This window comes from Lycium barbarum, chromosome 10 (assembly GCF_019175385.1).
Source record: "Lycium barbarum isolate Lr01 chromosome 10, ASM1917538v2, whole genome shotgun sequence".
NCBI lineage: Eukaryota > Viridiplantae > Streptophyta > Magnoliopsida > Solanales > Solanaceae > Lycium > Lycium barbarum.
This window is the reverse complement of record NC_083346.1, coordinates 48,563,045-48,581,855: the sequence shown is the minus strand read 5'-3', so window position 1 is coordinate 48,581,855 and position 18,811 is coordinate 48,563,045.

The following is an 18,811-nucleotide window of genomic DNA, read 5'->3' as shown; positions in this document are numbered from 1 at the left end:
TATCGGAAGCCACACAATAATCTGGTAAGAAATGTTACGAAAGACGTATGCTGGGTAAGGTATTCTGAAGTACGATTAAAACATAAAGTCGAGCAGCGAGAAGAGAAATAAATATGAAAAGTGTAGCTGGCGCAGTCGAGTTGGGCAGGTGAGGTAAGCCTCGGCATATTTATATTTTGTTTGAAATTGTTAGCCCGTGTGGCTATGAGGTGATATGATGTGATATGTATGTACGTATATGTGGTGGCCCTGTGAGGCCCGGTTGGTATTTCCTGTGTGCAGGTTTTGGGATAGTAAGAAATATAGAGCAACCTCTGCCCAAAATTTTCTAGAAATACGAAAAGGGGAAATGGGATATAAATCCTTAACCTGTCTTGAAGGTCGATACCATTATGCTAAACCTATTATGGTGGATTAAAAGGTACCCTCCATGTTACTTGTAAGGAGCGTTACCTTTAGCGGGGAAAATTCTATCTCAAGTAAATATATACGAGTAGTAGATTCGTAATTTATTTGGAGAGACCAGAAATGTGTTCTAACCCCATTTTGTTTTAGCACAACCCATGTGAAGGGTAAGAATGTCCGACGAGCAAGGTTCCCCAAACTGAAAGAATACAAACCGTATGATAAGCAGTTGAGAATTTAGCGGTTCGCTCTCGGCTTAAGTATATAGATATGTATAACCGTGGGGGTAATTATGTGAATTAGGCATTTGATGATTTCGCGAAGTTCGTCGGACTCTAGTCTTCTTTTGCTGATGGTTGGAAGATACCTTACAGTAACATTCTGTCAGTTTCTCTCGACTATTTGGAGACGGAATTTGTAGAATACGACTTTAGACTTGTGGGCTGTCTGAAAGTACATATGTATGCATGGAGGTATATGTTGAGAATTTACAAGTGACGACACGGTAATCACCAAGTCAGAAAAAGTAATAGAATTCTCGTAGGCCGGGGTGGGACCCGCTACGGGGACGTTTTGAAAAAAAGTTGTTAAGACCCCGAATTGTCTTAAATTACGTGACAAAGGTCGTGAGTAGCGATCGACGAAATTATATTAGCTCTAACGCGTCAAAATGCGTGAAAGTTTCAGGGTTAAGCGTGCTCAAGCCAGAGCAATTCTGGGATGGGTGACCCCCCTGGGAAGTAATGCAACATTTTGCACAAGTGCAAGTATGCTAGATATAAATAAAAATTTGGGGTAATCTAAAGGAAAAGAGAATGTGTGGAGTAATTAGTGCCCTTACAGGAGTCGCGCAGAACGAGGCGGACTAAATGGGTAAAAAGAAAAGGGTACAACACCGCTTGGGAAATTGAGCGAATTTGAATAACAGTCAGCGACGTTCGTCAGTAAAGGATGAGTAAATATATCTGTATGTGTGTATGTGTATGTGTATGTGTATGTGTGTGGGTGTATTATTTACGTTTGGTGCCCATGTGGGATAAGAGCCGAGTCCCGGCAACCAAAGCTGTGATAGACGAAAGGTTTTACTAAACCGAATACTTGAAGCGAAGCGGGGGCGACGATCCGAATATTGTCAAGGGATAGAAAATCCCCAATTACATTATAACTTAGTTTGGAAGGACGATGTCTGAAAGAGAAAATGAGTATGGAGGGTAGGAAAGATGAAGGATAATCAGTGTGAATAAGTGGGATCTTTGAAAGAGTTGATACGCGAGACGCAAGACAATTTGTGTGACAGCGTGGTGAACAAGTTTACAAATAAAGGGAAATTTTTCATGAATCATTGGAGCCTTAATAAGAGTGATCTGATCCTAATTCGGATTCTATCTGCTATACTTCTGCATTCCCGATGATGATAAGGCTCTGTCTATTACGCCTCTATGCTTCCGGCCTCGATTGTGTTCCCATTTGATAAACCTTGGTACATCTGGTTCTGAATCTGATTTTGGTTGTAATACCTCTGCATGATTAGCTCTGATCGCGAATCCGTCTGACACATCTCTGTATGTCTGACTCTGGATGCGAACCTGTCTGATATGCCTCTGTACGTCTGATTTTGATCACGCGTTTGTCTGATACATCTCGGTATGTCTGATTCTGATTACGACTCTGTCCGATACATTTCTGCCTGTCTGACTTTGGTCACGATTCTGTGTGATATAGTTCTGTACGTCTGATTCCGGTTTCGAATCTGTCCGATCTGATTCCGTACGCCTGACCCCGATTGTGAATCTGTCTGCTAAATCTCCGGTATGTTCGTATGTGGATCTGTTTTGCCTTCTTAAGCGGCCCGTATGCTACTATGGCCAAGATGGCCCATGAGGTTGTACGTGTGTATGCATTTGGGCGATGTATATTCCGCCACCTTTATGATTTTGATATGACTGTTCTGCACGGGCGACCGCTTAGGAAAAGTGTTTGATAAGTGCTTATGTGACGTCTGTTGTTAATTTTCAGCTCGAACAACGTATGTTGAGTCTGAATGAGCCTGAGTACGATGATCTGGTTGTGAGTTCGTTTGGGGTGACAGAATATTTCTGTGTGTTTGATTCTGATTACGAATTCGCCTGATGCGCTTTTGTACGTCTGACTTCGACCTCAGATTTGTCTGACATACTTCTGTACCTCTGATTTTGACTATGAGCCGTCTGCCATAGTCTAGTATGTCTGCCTCCGATTACGAGTTCGTTCGATATGCTGCTAGGCGTCCGGTCCTAGTTTTGAATCCGTTGATGTGAAGTGTTTGGTATGATTTTGAATTCGTTGCTGTGAACTGTCTGGTATGAAGTGATTTTGAATCCGTTGGTGTGAGGTATCCGGTATGAAGTGGGATTACGATAATGTGGTAGGGAAATCAGTGGTGTGATAAGGAATGATATTGGCTATGACGTCTGAAAGCGTTTGTCCGTTACAGAATATAGCGTGTGGCCCTTAATAAAACAAAGACTCAGTTTGAACTCTCGCCTGAAGGAGTATTATTATATGACGGCAGATTCTGTGTACCGGACGTTGCGGGCTTACGACCGCAGATTATGGGCGAGGCACCTGATGCACGGTACTCTGTTCACCCTGGTTCCACTCAGATGTATCGTGATCCCAGGTGTTTGTATTGGTGGGACGGCATGAAGAAAGATATTGCCGAGTTTGTTAATCAGTGCCCGAACTGCCAGCAAGTTAAGATCGAGCATCAGAAGCCCGGTGGATTACTGACCGAGGTGCCCGGTTTACAGCTAATTTCTGGAGGTCATTTTAGGACGGACTAGGGACTCAGGTGAGCCTCAGTGCAGCTTTTCATCCTCAGACCGACAGGCAGGCCGAGTGCACTATTCAAACGCTCGAAGATATGTTGCGGACCTGCGTTATTGATTTCAGGGGCAGCTGGGATGATCATTTGCCGCGTATAGATTTTGCTTACAATAACAGTTATCACTCCAGCATTCAGATGGCCCCGTACGAGGCCCTTTATGGCCGGAGACGCAGATCTCCTATTGGCTGGTTTGGCGTCGGCGAGACTAAGTTGATTGCGCCAGACGTGATCCAGAAAGCTTATGCTGATAGACGACGTCGACCGTTGGAGTTCCAGATTGGCGACTGGGTATTCCTGAAGGTGTCGCCCATGAAGGGCGTTATGAGATTTGGCAAGAAGGGTAAGTTGAGCCCGCGGTACATCGGGCCATACCAGATTGTTCGGAGGATAGGCGCAGTCGCCTACGAGCTACACTTGCCATCCGATTTGGAGGCCGTACCCCCGGTGTTTCATGTATCTATGTGGCGGAAGTGTATTGGTGATCTTTCCAAGATATTCCCAGTAAATGATCTTCAGGTGACAGAGCAGTTGTATTATGACGAGCAGCTTGTATCTATTCTGGATAGTCAGGTGAGGAGGTTGCGCACTAAGGAGGTGCTTTCTGTCAAAGTCCTGTGGCGCAATAATAACCGGGAAGAGATGACTTGGGAGGCGGAGGATGAGATGAAGAAGAGATACCCCATTTATTCCCTACGCCTCTTGTAATCTAGACTTTTGTATTTGTTGTACCAAAGAACGGATGAACCATGTGTGCTATTCTTATATAAAATGGTTTTCCCGTTATGTTTGTGAGTCTTCATAAGATTTATTTAACATTCGGGGACGAATGTTCTTAAGGGGGGGAGAATGTTATGTCCCGTGTTTTCGTATAATTAGAAATCGAGAAATAATTACGACTTGTATGTTATAAGGAAATATTTTGATTTTTTGTGCATATGACCATGTTGGTTATGGAATCATTAATGTCAAGACCTCGGGAAAGGCCGAGGGTAAATTTGGAATTTTGGAAATTAGTTTCGGGAATTACAAAACGGGACTTTTAATGAATTGGGCCAAGAATTGGACAACAAAAATTGAAGCCCAAAATTGTAGGGTGGCCAGCCAAAGGCCAAGGCCCAAACCCATTTTTTTTGTCATGTGCTATGCATATGACCATTACTAATGGATATATATCAACATGTCTTGCTAATTATCAAGAACAATAACCACACAACAAAAAAAAAATGAGCTAGTCCATAAGAAAGGCTCTCGGCCGAGAGTGAGAAGGAGAGAAAAAAAAATTGCTAGCCCTTGTTCAATCCAAAAATCTTAGTTTCCACATAGTTCTGAAGTACTCAAGGCCCTCTTCAACGGAGTATAATTAGTTTGGCACAAGAACCTCGTTTACGACAAGTCGGGTTTTCAAGAAAAGGTAAGAATTCTTCCACTTTTATGTTATGGAATTGGTATGAATGTTATGATGAATGAAATGAAATGAGAATTTTGTGGTAGTAGTGTATGTGTGTGCAGCCGTGTGTGGGTGTGTTGGTGTATGGCCGTGAGCCATGGGAGTTAGAAGGGGAGGTGAATTGAATCCTATTTAGTTCGTTAGTTGCGTCGTTATAACCTTTAAGACGTAAATGATCGATTGATGAATTAAGTTGGCGTTGAAAAATGATTTCGGACATTATCGGAAAGTGTATGCCTTTTGTATTTTTACGTATATCATTGTATATCTGTGTTACTAAGGACTTTAAATATGATTTATTGTTCATATTAATGAATTCGGAATGAAACGACGCAAGTTAGAATGTTCGTTGTAAGTTTTGATGTTTTGAAAGAATTATGGAAAGTAATGGATTTTGGGAAATTTCGTGTATGGCATGGAATGTATTTGGAATGTGTTGGCATAATCTTGAATGAGAGAATGAATACAATAATATGGATATAGATTTGGGATTTTGAAGTTTGAATGAAAGATCTCCAACTTGTGTAGTAAGGTGGACCTTTGAAGTTAGAATGGTTTGATTATGATTTGTGTTGTTGTTGATGTGTGGGCTGTGGTTGTTGATGTATTTTGAGCCGAGCTAAGTCTCGGGGATGTTAGATTTATAGGGGAAGTGCTGCCGAAATTTCGGTAGGCAAAAAAAAAATTAAAATTAATTTAATGGCATTTTTAAGCCTAAGAATCTCAATTGGTAACTTTGACCATTTGCAGATTTCGGACGAAACGGGGCGTGACTTTTGGGAGAGCCTACGACGTCTGTAAGGTATGTAAAGCTTCCCACTCCTTCGTTTGGCATGTCTTAGTATCCTAGGCGAATATGAGGACTTCCGGAGCATTTCTGCTCCTCGAAACCCGATCCACAGAAAAGTTACTATTCATTCAATTCAATTGAAGACTATGGGCTCTATTTTGGCTAGAATGCCACCATTCGTCCGAAACTTAGTAAAATGTGGTCGGGTAACTTAGAAATGATTATGTATGACTCTTTGGCCTATCAATGTTCGAAAAATATGTTCGCCACCTCAATTTGACTCGAGGTGGGCCCGCTATCCCCGAGACGCCCTATTTGTCTTATTGGGCTGTCCTTTTGACTAAAGTTTGAAATAATACTTTCGATTCTGGCACTTCCCAATACGGGATATGTTTTGTATATTACGATGCGCTAAGTTACGTTTTGAGCTATACGTACTATTTTGGGAACGTTTTGTGAAATGAAACCTTATATCGACTAAGTATTCGATTATTTTGTACTATGGAACGATTTGTGAAACTATTATGTTTTGAAAGACTATTTTGAAGTATGATTTGCATTTGTTTGCTCACGACTCCGCTCGTGCCTTATTATGACTTCGTTCACCGGTTCCCGTGCCGGTTTTGATTCGTGCGCCTTATGATAATTCGGCCGTATGCTGTGTTACGGTTCCCGAGGCTTCGCCATAGGGCCGGGTTCCGTTTGGAGTTATGCTGTGATATGGCTCGTGATGTGATACGCTCACCTATGATTATGTTTGTGTTCGGGGATGTACGGAGATTTGAAACCTTCTGGTGTTATGTTGTGTGCGGCGCCAGCGTCGGAGTGGCGACCACGTTCTTGAGCTTTGCATGATTTTCGCCTGCATTATGTATATGTATATGATTTGATACGGATTTTGACACTCCGGTTTGTTCTCTACTTTGTCTTTTGATTTGCTTTCAGTTTGGACCATATAGCTGTACTCCGTGCTTTACATACTCAGTACATATTTCGTACTGACCCCCTCTCTTCGGGGGGGGGGGGGGGGCTGCGTTTCATGCCCGCAGGTACAGAAGCTCGTTTGGGAGATCCTCCGGTTTAGGCTACTCATTCTGCTATGTTGAAGAGCTCCCCTTGATCTGGAGCCTAACTTTTGGTACATACTCCCTGTTGTGCGTGCATTCTGTACATTTGACTATTTGGGTACGGCGGGGCCCTGTCTCGCCATCTGTCTTTGTTTTGAGTTCGTAGAGGCCTGTAGTCATATATGTGGGGCGAGGGTCCTATGTATGTTTGGTCGATTTTGTTTTCTAGTCTTAAAGCGGTCCGTTTGTTATGATGGCCCTAAATGGCCTTTATGCTTATATTTGCACTGTTGACCGGCGATGGCTATTCCGCCGCTCAGTTTGCATTTGATATGACACTCTGATTTGTGCGACCGCTTAAGACATATTTTGATATAAATTACGTTTGATATGATTTCGAAAAATTTGGAAATAAGTTTGGATTTGATAATGAATGTTCGATTTGGTCTGGGTACCCAGGTAGGGTGCCAGTCGCGGCCCACGAGGCTGGGTCGTGACAATAGTACCGCCACGTCGCGAAGTCTATATGAGGCCAACTCCACGGATTCGATCTCAGAAGCATGCATAAGTTTCAGCGTTCGCAACATCTCATCGATAAAACCTTGTGGGTCCTCATCCGGCTTCGACTCGAAAAATTCTGGAGGGTTTAGAGTAAGGAAATCAAGGGCTCTTGTACTAACCGAACGATCACTTGGGCCTGCATTCTGTCGTTGTGCCTGAGCGGCAACCAACTGTGTCAATAAATGTATGGCCTCGGACACTTGTTGACCTGAAGCACCCGGTGGAGGAATCGGAGCTGATGCTCCTCCCTGCTCTTCTACATTGGGCGTGGCCTCACTTTGCGATTCAATTTCCTCTACCTCCGCCGGAGGCTCCCTTTCTGCCCGCTTCTTCGTCGTAGCTTTGCCTTTCTAGGCAGCTGTAGCTTTTCCTTTCGGCGGCATTTTTCTTAAACCATAACGCACTTTTAGGAATGATATAATCCTAGACATGGCTCTATCACACGATCTCATGAGTAGAAAGATGGTCATTTTGCTAAATGCCCTGTAGCCTCTTGTTTATTAGCGTGGCGCGCAACAACACACCATAAACAAGACTCTACTAGACACGGCTCGTAGACACTTCCTAGGATGAACCGCTCTGATACCACTTCTGTCACGACCCAACTAGGGGCCGCGACGGGTACCCGGAGAAAATTACCAAGCACCGCTCACTCTACTACTTGTCTTTCTCATTTAATACTCTTTTATCAATTTTACATACCAATTGTAGGAAAATCATATTTAATCAAAACATAAATACTTTATATACATTTGCCTTTCGGCCATCAAAATAATATACATACATATTAAAACATCTTGTGAGACCATCTAACCCACACTGCGTATCTACGAGCCTCTACTAACGTAATGAATGCATAGACGGAACAAGACTCCGTCATGCCCAAAATATGCATATATGAATGTACATCAAAAGAATATCCATAAGAACCTCCGAACAATGGAGTGCTATCTATCCGCTGACAGCTACTGAGGACCTGGGCCAAGCTCTCCTCCCTGTCTACCTGTGGGCATGAACACAGCGTCCGAAGAAAGGACGTCAGTACGAATATTGTACCGAGAATGAGAGGCATACATAATGAAAGGAGACATCAATAATATGGGGATAACATCAACATGAGACATCTGGATCTGACTGATAATCATAAATGAAGTAATGCATGCTATCTTACTCATACTCATCATCATAACATGTATGCATCATATGCAAGCTGCCCGTCCATGTCGGAACGGTGTGATAATCAATAATATTAGCCCACGTCCAGGCCTCCCGCGTCCGGGGTACCATCTCATGCCGCCCACTAGTGGTGTCTGCCCACGCCCGTTGGTCGTGGTGTATCCGTATCGCTGGCCGCCGAAGCGGTGTCTGCCCGGCCAACTAGGCACGGTGTGAAATGCTCATGACATGTTTAATGTAAATACTCATAGTAATATTCTTATCATAAAATACTTATCTCATCATAATGCGTGTATAAGGCTCATGATCAACTTTACTCTATCGGGGTGACGTAAGGTCGTGATCCCCCGTTACATTATGGAACCATTATGGACATTCTGCCTCACCTTGAAAGGACTAGTACATAAGGTGAGTGTAGGCAAGGAATAACATCATCATCATTCTAGTGTCATCATATCGTATAGCTTATCTCATATAGACATTCATAGGTATAAGCTTTTAACTTCTTAGAATGTAAGAACTCATGAAAGGAATAGGGATTCAAGCTAAAAGATTCATGCCATTAGAAAGAAGGACTAGCCTCACATACCTTGGTCGTTTAGCTAAGATATCGCTCTCTTGTTCTCCGTCGATATCACGTCGTTACCTTCATAAGAGAATTCGTATCAACATTAGTAAACTAACTATAAGAACGCATCGCTAATTCTAGGAAACGTTGGGCAGCGCTTCCTTCGCTCATACTACTTTTCTCATGTTTTATATTAACTCCCAACATTTATAATATTACTCGCAATATCATAATCGACAATCGTCATTTACGTACATTTGGCAAAATCCACCATTTTTCTCCAATTTTTCCCTTAGTTCTACTTCTAGCTCATCCTTGCCTTCTCATGCATTTAATGCTTGTTTCATGACATAAACATCATTTATAACGTATTTGTACTCACAACATTCAATATTCATAGTTCAATTCCACTATCATTCATTTATGTCACTATTCACTCAACAATGACCCATTTCTATGTTCTTCTACATTTCAAGTGTCTAAGCTTTCCAATGCTTCAAACAACATGGAATAATCATGAAACTTACCTTTGATGATAGTTGAACAATCCTTAAGTTGAAATACTTGAATTAACCAAAACCCTAGTTCCACCTTCTTTGAAATTTCTTCACTTAGATGATCCTTTGTTGTGTTCTTACACTTGATTCCACGAATTTGGTGTTTATAATCTTAGGTTTCCTTGGATTTTCTTGATATTCTTAGAGTTGAAGTGTTGAAGAATACTCTAGAGTTTTCTTGAAGTGTTTGGATGAAAAATGACGTGAAATGGGCTTAAGTCCCTCTTAATAATCCCAAAATCTAATCTTTAATGAATTCTTGTCGGGATGAACAGTGGTCGTAAACCACCATATACGGACCGTATTTTGATTTACGGTCCGTCCTCCGTGGCAGTATTTAATCATTTCAAAAACAGAAAGTTTTTGGCTGAGGAACATGGCATTTTACGACCTGGTTTACGGTCCGTAAACCAGTTTACGGGCCATAAACTGGGTCGTATTTAACCATATCAACACTTGGCAGAACTTGAGATTTTTGGCAAGCTGAAGGACGATTGCACTATACGGTCCGTAAATCACTTTACGGGCCATATAGTGCCATATACGACCACTGGGCTGAAAAGTTTTCCGCGACTTTCTTATTTCCAAAAATTCATAATTAACCATTCCCGACTTAACAAAACATCATACACTCAAACTCTTCATCATACAAGTACGGAGAAATTTCCGAGGTGTAACAGAGAATACTCCTCTAGCACTAAAATCCTTCTTCATCTCCTTTGATTTTCTTTGAGGAAGATGAACTCTACTTAGTTTTCATACACTTTGATTCATGAATTTGATGTTATTGATCATTGATTTGCTTGGTATTTTTGTGGTGGAAGTGTTTTGAGACTTTTCTAGAGAGTTCTTGAGTTGTAGAGTGGAAGATGAAATAAGATGGAATGGAAAAATGATCCCTTAAGTGATTTAAAAAGCTGGCCGACCAACATTATACGGACCAACATATGGTCCGTACTTTTTATACGGACCGTATGTTTGGGCGTACATTTGGTCCAGTGGCTGGTCCCTCCTTTGGCCAATTATACGGCCAAATCTACGGCTGGTATAATTTATACGGTCCGTAGATTGGACCGTATAATGCCCAGTGGTTCCGTTTTCGTTCTCGTTGTCTCGTTTGATCCCCGATCCTTATGGAACCTTCTTAGAACTTGTTTAACACTTCAATACCAATCTAAGGGACGTCATTGCATGTCTCTAAGACACCATTATTCCTTCACCCAATCGTTGCTCGTCATTCTTATCCGATATACAACATACGACTCGCTTCCTTAACAACTTCCTTCCCTTATCTCGGATGGTTTTGAAATCTCGTTTGGGGTTATCAAATACTATTCCTCACTCATCGACATGTCGTATATGCCATGACCTTCGTTTTCCTATCCATAGTACATGTACGGGGAATTTCCCATGGTGTAACATTCTTCCCCCCTTTTGGAACATTCGTCCTCGAATGTTAAACACTCGGGAACCTACGAAAATTTCGCCAGAGTTTCCCCTGTAATTGGGCACTACCAACCTGTCACAACAACCCATACTATCATCGCCTCACAGGGCTACATGATAATATCAACACATTTATGGCCACACACAACCAAAAGCATAAAAATAATGCATACGTACCTCATCTCGTCGACGTTTCATCTTGAGTCTCCTCCGGGGGTTGGAATAAATGCGGATATTTGGCTTGCATATTCTCCTTCACTTCCCAAGTCATTTCTTCCCGATTATTGTTTCGCCAAAAGACTTTGACTGAAGAAACCTCTTTATTTCGAAGTCTTCGCACCTGTCCATCTAAAATGGCAACCGGTACTTCTTCATATGTCAATTTCTCTGTCACTTGGACATCATCAACCGGAACTATTCTTGTTGGGTCTCCAATGCACTTGCCGAGCATCGAAACATGAAAAACTGGAGGTACGGACTCAAGCTCTGAAGGCAAGTCCAGTTCGTATGCTGCACGACCTACCTTACGGATAATTTTATAAGGTCCGATATATCTTGGGCTCAACTTCCCATTTTTGCCAAACCTCATTACCCCTTTTGTCACGACCCGGCTAGGGGGCCGCGACGAGCACCCGGTGCTACCCCACCCGGTGCTACCCCACCCGGGCACCCCCTTATCGTACATAACATAAAATATGGTGAAACATAAATCAATTCGTGCTTTTCTTATCGCTAATAATATTGATCCCATTAGACGACCATCATCATTTAATATATCATAGGCATCTATGCCACATCATAAGTACAAGGCCGACGAGGCCAACAATAGTTATACAAAACATGGGCCAACATGGCCCAACATCTCTACCCACAAACCCATAACTACGAGCCTCTAAGAGTATGACATATCGTATGAGCGGGACAGGACCCCACTATGCCCATAATTATATACACAAAAGAATGAGTACCCAAAAGCCGCAGCTCCGAAAGAAATGGAGCTCTGCTATGCAATCTCTGGATAAGCAGCTATGGATCAAGTCTGTCTCCCTGTGCACTTGCGGACATAACGCAGCGTCCACAAACAAAAGGACGTCATTACGAAGAATGTACTGAGTATGTAAAGCATGAGCACCATATTCGTAGGACTTCCCATTTTTCATACGTATTTGTACACCTACGTCATCATCCGTATTCCATAATAGTACTCGTACCATACTTGTGCTCATATTCGTACACATGTCCTTATTCGCATTCGTATACATAGTCTTTTCACATTCATATTCATATTATATACATAGCCATACACTTATATACATACATAGCGTGCCCGACCATAAGGTTCGGTGTTTCATACGTACTTAGCCAACCAAGGCTCAATGTTATTTCTACCTGGCCCTACCAAGGCTTCAGGGTTATCTGTACAATCTGCAGAGGTGTGCACGCGTTACATAATCGTATACATACTTTCTACATAATCATATACATATATCCTACCCGGCCGTTATAAGCTCGGGGTATCATTACAGCCCTTCATAGGCACGTATAAGTGTAATAGCCCGTAGACACCTTTGGCATCATTATTATTATTATCGTCATTATTGCTACATCCATATCTTAGGCTCACTCGTCATATGAGGGCGTAGTACAATCGTAGTACATGTTAAGGACCGTGAGCTTATGAGCTCGGAGTGTCAATCACTTGAATACAACATACCCATATAGAGGAATTAGAAATTTGGCCAAGAACCATGCCTTATGAAAGAAGGGTTAGCCTTACATACCTTTTCGTCAGACTATTCTACACTTGCACGTTTCCTTCCAATGCTAGCGTCTATACCTTCATTAATATCATAACAATGGCCATTAGTCATTCACATTATCCACATTATCTAGATTTCTCAATTTGCTTCTAATTCTCCCATATTTATGGTCATGACCTCCAACTTCGTCCATTCGTCTAAAGTGTCGAGTTCATGATCTTAGTACCATTTATAATACATTCATATCGTAACACAACAACATTCATAATTCAATTCAAACTATTCCTCAAAATGTCACTATTCACCATTCATGACCTAGTTGACCACATTTTCTACAATCCATGTATTTTAATTCTCCAATACCTTAAACATCATGTAAAAATCATGAATCTTACCTTAGAAGTTGTAGGGACAATCTTTGGTTGATAATACCCCACTTTGAGCCAAACCCTAGTTTTTCTCCATTTGCATTTCTTCACTTGAATGGTATTTAATGGCTTGCTTGCACTTGATTCACTTGTTTATGTTGTTGGGGACTTATAATCCTTGAAAACTTATGAAATAAATGTAGAGAGATGATTCTAGAGAGAAGTGGTGTAATGTGGAAATGAAATAAAACAAGTCTTGATCCTCATATTTAATGAATTGACAAATCTGTGTTGGGGGAACAGTGGTCGTCCATGGAGGTTTACGGCCCGTATTCCACTATACAGCTCGTCCTCTATGGGCGTAATTAACCATTTCCAGAACCAGAAGCTGGGCTGCGTTCATGGTGGTTTACGACCATGGTTTACAGGCCGTAAATCACTTTACGGTCCGTCCACCTGGTCGTATTTTACCATTTCTTGACTGGGCAGAAAGTTGAAACCTTGCATGGCAGTTTGCGACTGCCAGTTTACGTCCGTATATCAATTTACGGTCCGTATTATGCACTTTACGACCACTGGACAGTTGCAATTCTGCAACTTCCCATATTTCTTAGACTTCTCATTTGAATCACCCACGTCCATGCATATGCATCACTCACCTTATATCTCATCTTAACTTGGCCAACTCTCTCATCTCACATCGGATACCTTCGAAATCTCGCCTAAGGTCATCAAACGTCGTTTCTTGCTCATAGACATTATGCACTCATATTTATCACTAGTTCATCCACTTGCGTACCAACAGAAAATTTTCCGAGGTGTAACATTCTCCCCCCCCCTTAAGAACATTCGTCCTCGAATGCTAAAGTGTTCGGGGATTCTATAAAAATTTCGCCAGAGTTTCCCCTACATTATGGAACTGCCATCCTGCCACAACAGCCCATAATATCGATGCCACACAGGGCCACTACATAATAACATAAAAATTGGCCACACACGACCCAAAAGCATAAAAGGAAAACATGCATACCTTATGATCTCGACATCTCATTTTGTACTTCTTCCAAGGGCTGAAATAGATGTGGGTATTTGGATCGCATACTCTCTTCTGCTTCCCACGGCATTTCCTCTCGATTGTTTTTCCTCCATAAGACCTTAACTGAGGCCACTTCTTTGTTTCTAAGTCTCCGTACTTGCCTATCTAGTATGGCAATGGGTATCTCTTCATAAGTTAATTTCCCTGTCACTTGCACATCATTCACTGAGACGATCCTAGTAGGATCTCCAACACATTTCCGAAGCATCGAAACATGAAATACTGGATGAACTGACTCCAAGTCTGGAGGTAGATTTAACTCATAGGCCACTTTTCCTATCTTGCGTACAATTTCGTATGGCCCAATATACCGGGGACTGAGCTTACCATTTTTTACAAATCTCATTACGCCCTTCATCGGCGACACTTTCAAGAATACCCAATCTTTCACTTCGAACTCTAAGTCTCTTCGACGATTATCCGCATAGGACTTCTAACGACTTTGAGCCGCCAGCAACCGATCTTGTATGAGCTTAACTTTCTCTATTGCTTGCTGGACCAAGTCTGGCCCTATCAACTTAGTTTCTCCGGTTTCAAACCACCCAATTGGGGATCTACACTTTCGCCCATATAGAGCTTCATACGGTGCCATTTGAATGCTGGAATGGTAACTATTATTGTCAGCAAATTCAATGAGCGGCAAATGATCATCCGAATTTCCTCCAAAGTCTAACATACATGCTCGCAACATATCTTTAAGAGTCTGAATGGTACGTTCGGCCTGCCCATCGGTCTATGGGTGAAACGCCGTGCTAAGGCGCACTTGGGTCCCTAGACCCTCTTGGAACGATCTCCAAAACTTGGTTGTAAACTGGGTCTCTCTATCGGAGATAATAGATACTGGAAGGCCATGGATTTTCACTATCTCTTTAAGATAAAGCTTCGCATAATCTTCTGCCACATAGGTCGTCCTGACCGGTAAGAAATGAACTGCCTTTGTGAGTCTATCCACAATCACCCATATGGAATCATACTTACGTCGAGAACGGGGTAACCCTGTAATGAAATCCATATTAATCACTTCCCACTTCCAAGTTGGGATTTTTATAACTTGCAATAATCCACCCGGCTTTTGGTGTTCAATCTTCACTTGTTGGCAATTAGGACACTGAGCTACGAATTCCGCTATATCTTTCTTCATTCCATTCCACCAGTATATAGACTTAAAATCATGATACATTTTCGTCGCTCCGGGGTGAACGGAGTAACGGGAACAATGACTTCCCTCAATATTAGGTGACGTAGACCTACCACATCGGGAACATATAACCTGCCTCGACATCGGAGAACTCCGTCTTCCGAAATATCAAATGATGACTCCTCCTTCTGAGGGAGTGTATCTCTGTACTGCATTAGCATGGGATACTCATATTGTCGCTCTTTTACTTCCGCTACTAGCGATGAAACTGCTGAATTCTGAATAGTAGCTCCGCTGCTACCTGAGTCCACTACTCGGACTCCTAGGCTCGCTAACTGTTGAAGCTCATGGGCCATCTTTTTCCTTTTTGGTCGTACATCACTTAGACTTCCCATGGATCTGCGGCTAAGAGCATCAGCCACAACGTTAGCCTTTCCGGGGTGATACAAGATATCAACATCGTAATCCTTTAGCAACTCCAACCATCGTCGTTGTCAGAAATTCAACTCTTTCTGCTTGAAGATATACTGAAGGCTCTTATGATCTGTATAAGCATCCACATGGACACCATATAAATAATGTCGCAATATCTTTAATGCATGGACCACTGCGGCTAATTCTAAATTGTGGGTTGGATAGGTCTGTTCATGTTTCCGTAATTGTCTAGAAGCATACGCAATCACCTTACCATTTTGCATCAATACACAACCTAGCCCGACGCCTGAAGCATCACAATAAATAACGTATGCTTCCAATCCCTCTGGAAGTGTCAAGACTGGGGCTGAAGTCCATCGGTCTTTCAACTCTTGGAAACTACGCTCGCAAGCACCTGTCCATTGAAACTTGGCTGACTTCTGAGTCAACTTGGTGAGTGGCGCAGAAATAGAAGAAAAACCCTCAACAAATCTTCTGTAATAGCCTGCTAAGCCCAAAGCTACGAACCTCCGTAGGAGTCGTGGGCCTTGGCCAAGTCTTCACGGCCTCGATCTTTTGGCTATTCACTCGAATACCATCAGCTGCAACAATATGGCCCAGAAATGATACTGAGTTCAACCAAAACTCACACTTGGAGAATTTTGCAAACAACCCTCGAGCTCGCAGAACTCCAAGGACTATACGCAGATGCTCCGCATGATCTGTCTCGGATCTAGAATACACCAGGATATCGTCGATGAATACAATCACGAATAGATCCAGAAAAGGTCTGAATACATTATTCATTAAGTCCATAAACGCTGCCGGTGCATTAGTTAACCCAAACGACATTACTCGGAACTCAAAATGGCCATATCTTGTTCTGAAAGCTGTCTTAGGGATACTTTCTCCCTAACTCTTACTTGGTGATACCCGGAGCTCAAATCAATTTTTGAAAACCATTTGGCACCTTGCAATTGATCAAATAAATCATCAATCCTCGGGAGGGGATACTTGTTCTTAATGGTCACTTTATTCAATTGCCGATAATCAATGCACATTCTCAAGGAGCCATCCTTCTTCCGGACGAACAATACGGGTGCTCCCCTCGGGGATGAACTAGGCCTAATGAAGCCTTTTTCAAGCAAGTCTTTCAATTGCTCCTTCAACTCTTTCAACTCTGCGGGTGCCATTCTATAGGGAGGAATAGATATGGGTTTAGTGTCTGGCAACACATCAATCGCAAAATTGATCTCTCGCTCGGGAGGAAGGCCTGGAAGCTCTTCCGGGAACACATCCGGAAATTCGTTCACCACTGGAACTGACTGTAGAGTCGGCGACTCAGCTTCTACATCTTGAACTCGTGCTAGGTGATAAATGCACCCTTTTGTGATCATTTTCCTTGCATTTAGATAGTAAATAAACCTACCTTTTGGTGATGCCGCATTCCCTTTCCATTCTAAGACTGGTTCTCCCGGAAACTGGAAACGAACCATCTTCATTCGGCAATCAACAATTGCATAAAAAGAAGCCAACCAATCCATGCCCATAATAACGTCAAAATCTACCATTTCTAGCTCATTCAAATAAATCATGGTATGACGATCACAAATCACAATTACACAATTCCTATATACTCGGCTAGCTATTACCGATTCACCCACGGGTGTAGACACCTCAAAAGTCTTGATAGACTCTGGCTCAATTATAAATCGACCCGCAATATCTGGAGTAACATATGATAGTGTGGAGCCCGGATCAATCAAAGCATATACATCCTGAGGACCACTAGTACTGGGAGCTCTGCCTCTACCTCTACCATGGCCGACTGGCACATGTGAACCTGGCCCCGTAGGGCGTACAGATGCCGAAGATCCGGCTACCGACCCTGATGGCTGGGTCCTACCTCTACCATGCACTGAGGGGCAATCACGCATAATATGGCCCGGTCGACCACATGAATAGCAAACATCTGAACCCAATCAGCATTGACCCCAATGCGACTTCCCACACTGGGAACATCGTGGTATAGGTGGCCTTGACTGGCCTGAATCACCTCTAAACTAGGACCCCGAATAACTCTGACTCGGCCCGGGATGAGTAGATCTATCAAGGCTCTGGCCTGAAAACCGTAGAGGTGCACTGGTCATAGAATAGCCCGAATGTCTAGGGAACTATTTCCTGTGTCCGCCTCTGGACTCACTTATTGGGCCCGAAGATCTGGCCCTCTTGCTATGTCCCCTATCCTGTTCACGTTCACTTCTCCGCTGCTGTAGGCTTTCCTCTAAGTTCTGAGCATGTGCCTGAATGCGTGCAATACCCATACCGTCCTGAAGGGACGCAGTCAAGCATTTGTCCATCAGGTGGGGCCCTAGGCCCTTTACAAATCGGTGTACCCGGTCACCCATATATGCTACCATGGCCGAAGCATACCTGGCCAAGGAGTTAAAATGGAGGCTATACTCTAGGGCACTCATACTGCCTTGCCTCAAATTTAAGAATTTATCGGCCCTAGCTCGCCGAACTTCTGGGGGCATATAATGACGGACAAAAGCATCAACAAACTCTTGCCATACCGGGGGAGGTGCATTGGCCCCCCGTGAAGCCATCCACACCATATACCACTGGATTGAGACATCTCTCAATCTATATGACTCTAGCTCTACCGACTCGGTGTCTGAAGCATGTATCAACCGGAGCGTCCTTAGCATACCATCAATAAAGTCCTGGGGATCCTCCTCCGGTTTTTACCCAAAGAATTCCGGAGGGTTCAAAGTAATGAAATCACGGGCTCTTGCACTAACACCCCTATCACCATAGCCTGAACTGTGCCTCTGAGCTTGGGCCGCAACCAATTGAGTCAATAAAGTAATGGCCTCTTTTACATCTTGGCCCGAAGCATTTGGTGGAGGAGCTGGAGCTGGGGCTGAGGCTCCCACGTGCTCCTCGGTAATAGGCATTGTCTGGGAGGACTGAGATTGAGCCGCACTCCGGGACTCATCTTCCTCTACTATCGGTGGTGGTGCTCTTTCAGCCCGTTTTTCTGCCACCGTCTTGCCCTTTTGGGCTGCTGTAGCCTTTTTCTTTTTAGGTATCTCTGAAATACACAACACACGATTTAGGAACAAGAATTTCTTACATCATAGCTCTAT